A 3,941-nucleotide genomic window follows, 5' to 3' on the forward strand; every position below is an offset into this window, starting at 1 on the left:
GACGGGAGAAAGAAAACAAAACAAACGTAACCAAAATAGCGCGGATAAAAGCGACGCGAAAACGAAACTGAAAATGCCAGGGAAGGAAGCTGGCCAGCAGGCAGAAAACGCCACAAATAAACAAAACCCTTCGCAAAAAGAAAGACAAAATGACAGGAAGAGAAATAGGCTTGTGAAAACTTGAGAATGGTCAGGGAGCGACGTAGGGGAGAAATCTCGAAGGAGAGCAGGAGACAAACAGAGAGAGAGAGAGCGGTGATGAGACACCTAGTAACAAAGAGTCGTAACCACAGGGAATGAGGATACCGGCTGAAAGCGCATAGGGAAACCACAACGAATCAGCAATGATCCGTTTCCCAAAGCCTCCTTAAGAAGCCTACAAACAGCTGAAACGGATCATTGCTGATTACGTGCAGAAAGTCTAGGACTGACTCGGGTGCCCCTCCTAGTGGTAGAGGGAGTGGCAGCCGAGTCAGCCCTGACACAAAAGCCTTAGATAGATCAACAAAAAGGGCAGCACAATAATGCTCTGTGTCTAGAGCTTCAATTACGTCATTTAAAACTTTTAAAGAGGCAGTTACTGCACCATGTTGCTTTCTAAACCCAGATTGATGAGATGATAAAATGCTTCTTGAGTCCAAATAACGCTTGACCTGTTAATTTATAATCCTTTCCATGACTTTTGCTAAAACCTGTAATTTAAGGCCGTAGGATCCCCACCTTTCAGTAAAGGTAAAACATAAGCCAATTTCCAGAGATTAGGAATTTTGTTTTCTTGCACAGACAGATTAAAAATATATGCCACTGGCTCAGCTATGATGTCAGCAGCAAATCATAGAAAATAAGGTGGGAGGTTGTCTGGACCAGCAGATTATTTAACATCTAGCCTTTTTAGCTCCTTACAGACCTTACTTACAGGAATATTAGAGAAAACAAAAGTATTCCTAGCGGTTGATTGACTGACGGTGTAGTTGGCAGACACAGACTTCCCAGTGGTATCATCAGACAGAGTGTTTCAACAAAATGTTTGTTAAAACAATTGAGCATTTCCTTGTTGTCTGAAACAGATTTAGAATCAACCACTAGCTCAGTGGGGAGGATTCTTGAGTCAGTATTACCAGAAATTAACTTTATTGTTTTCCAAAACTTACGAGGATTATTTAAATTATCTGTAGTTACAGTTTGGTAATATGTACTCTTAGCTTTTTTACATAAGGCAGTGCATTTATTTCATAATTGACGAAAGCGCAACCAATCAGCATCCGACCCAGACTTCTTCGCTTTTGCCCATACCTGGTCTCTTTCACTTAAAAGATGTTTTAATTCCGGGGGAAAACAACGGACTGGCTCTATTTTTTACTCTAAATGTTTTTAATGGAGCATGTTTATTGATAACATTATTAAAACAAACTATCATAAAAATAGAGCCAAGCACAGTTAACATCATCAATTAATTTAATACGACCCCAGCTGAAATGATATCGGTCCCAGAGAAATGCCTGCTCATTAAAATGTTTCTCCTCGTAATCACATTTGCTTTAACTTTTGGTAACTTTGTATCTCTAACAGCGCCAATCTGTCAGGGCTGGCTCGGATGCCACGCCTTCTACCTCCACAAGAGGCACCCGAGTCAGTCCTAGACTTGCTGGGCGCAATCAGCGGTGATCCGTTTCAGCCGTTTCTATGGCTTCTTAAGGAAGCTTCTGTCGGTCTGTACACCCTGCGTTACACAATCACACAGTGATCACTTATATCATTTGCAAACACTCCTGTGGCAGTGTATTTGTGTGGCATGTTAGTGATTATAAGATCAAGAAGAGTTGATCTATCTGGGTTTTTAACATTTGGATGGGTCGGGCTTTTTATAATCTGTGTCAAATTTAATGATAAACAAAGTGGTTTAAAATAATCAGATACTGATGTTAACCAATCTGAGTTTAAATCACCTAACAATATAATCTCCTTAAATTTTATTTCAACTAAGATCTTAAAAATTGAGTCCCAGGCGTCACTGTTTGCTGATGGGGGCCTATAACAACCAACCACCGTTAAAAACTGACCCCTAGGTAAACCAATGTTTAATGCTAAAATATCAAACTGTCTAGGCAGTGATTTGGTCACTACAACACGTGTCGCAAAATGAGATTTCACATATATTGCCACTCCGCCGCCTTTATTTGGACGGTCAGTACGGAAGAGATTAAAACCATTTATAGCCACATGTTTGTCTTTTATGGACTCTGATAGCCACATCTCAAAAATAACGATGATATCAGCACCTGATGAATCTATCCAAATCTTAATCGCATTCAATTTTGAAGGCAAACTGCGAGTGTTTATATGTAAAACGTAAATTTTTTAACTCCGCTGGCATGTTGCAGTCAAAAGGGCCAGGATTTGGCTGAATGCCAGATAACAGTAAAAGCATAACAATTAAGCTTTTCCTTGTTATATTTTTGATTGGCAAATGTCTATAATTGTTCCAACAGGAGTACACAGGAGCATATACAGACATTCTACAGCCGAGTTGGTAAATCTCCCGTTCCCAGACACAGTATAAATAAAACTTTGGCTTACTAAGAACAATATTTGCATGCCGTTTCAAGTTATCATATTGGTAATCTTGTGATGATGTAGTGCAACTTTGTGTTATTAGCTGGGGATATTTGTCCCCCCCCCACCAACAGCATAGTTACTAACACACCACGTCAACAAAAAACAAACGAACAATAAATAAACCATGGACAAGTTTAAAAAGCACTTAACCTGCATGTTTACAGACAACGGGCCCACTTAGAAATAAAAAATGAGATTCAAAACAATACTTGCATAACGCCGGGCTGTAATAGCTGAATACAGCAGCAGAGCAGCGTCCCTCGGACAGAGTGCTAGCAGAGCTAGCAGTGATGTAGCAGCGTCCCTCGCCCCTTGAGCGGAGTATTAGCAGAGCCACCAACAGTTCCACAGCGTCCCTCGCCCCCGCGCGGAGCAACAACAGCGGTGAGAGCAGAGCTAGCAGGGGTGAGAGCAGAGCCAGCAGCGGTGAGAGCAGAGCTAGCAGCGGTGAGAGCAGAGCTAGCAGGGGTGAGAGCAGAGCCAGCAGCGGTGAGAGCAGAGCCAGCAGCGGTGAGAGCAGAGCTAGCAGCGGTGAGAGCAGAGCTAGCAGCGGTGAGAGCAGAGCTAGCAGCGGTGAGAGCAGAGCCAGCAGCGGTGAGAGCAGAGCTAGCAGCGGTGAGAGCAGAGCCAGCAGCGGTGAGAGCAGAGCTAGCAGCGGTGAGAGCAGAGCCAGCAGCGGTGAGAGCAGAGCCAGCAGCGGTGAGAGCAGAGCCAGCAGCGGTGAGAGCAGAGCTAGCAGCGGTGAGGGCAGAGCCAGCAGTGGTGAGAGCAGAGCTAGCAGCGGTGAGAGCAGAGCCAGCAGCGGTGAGAGCAGAGCTAGCAGGGGTGAGAGCAGAGCCAGCAGCGGTGAGAGCAGAGCTAGCAGCGGTGAGGGCAGAGCCAGCAGCGGTGAGAGCAGAGCCAGCAGCGGTGAGAGCAGAGCCAGCAGCGGTGAGGGCAGAGCCAGCAGCGGTGAGGGCAGAGCCAGCAGCGGTGAGAGCAGAGCTAGCAGTGGTGAGAGCAGAGCTAGCAGCGGTGAGAGCAGAGCCAGCAGCGGTGAGGGCAGAGCCAGCAGCGGTGAGGGCAGAGCCAGCAGCGGTGAGGGCAGAGCCAGCAGTGGTGAGAGCAGAGCTAGCAGCGGTGAGAGCAGAGCCAGCAGCGGTGAGAGCAGAGCCAGCAGCGGTGAGGGCAGAGCCAGCAGTGGTGAGAGCAGAGCTAGCAGCGGTGAGAGCAGAGCTAGCAGCGGTGAGAGCAGAGCTAGCAGCGGTGAGAGCAGAGCTAGCAGCGGTGAGGGCAGAGCTAGCAGCGGTGAAGCAGAGCTAGCAGCGGTGAGGGCAGAGCCAGCA

The sequence above is a fragment of the Brachyhypopomus gauderio genome, chromosome 6 (genome assembly GCF_052324685.1).
Source record: "Brachyhypopomus gauderio isolate BG-103 chromosome 6, BGAUD_0.2, whole genome shotgun sequence".
NCBI lineage: Eukaryota > Metazoa > Chordata > Actinopteri > Gymnotiformes > Hypopomidae > Brachyhypopomus > Brachyhypopomus gauderio.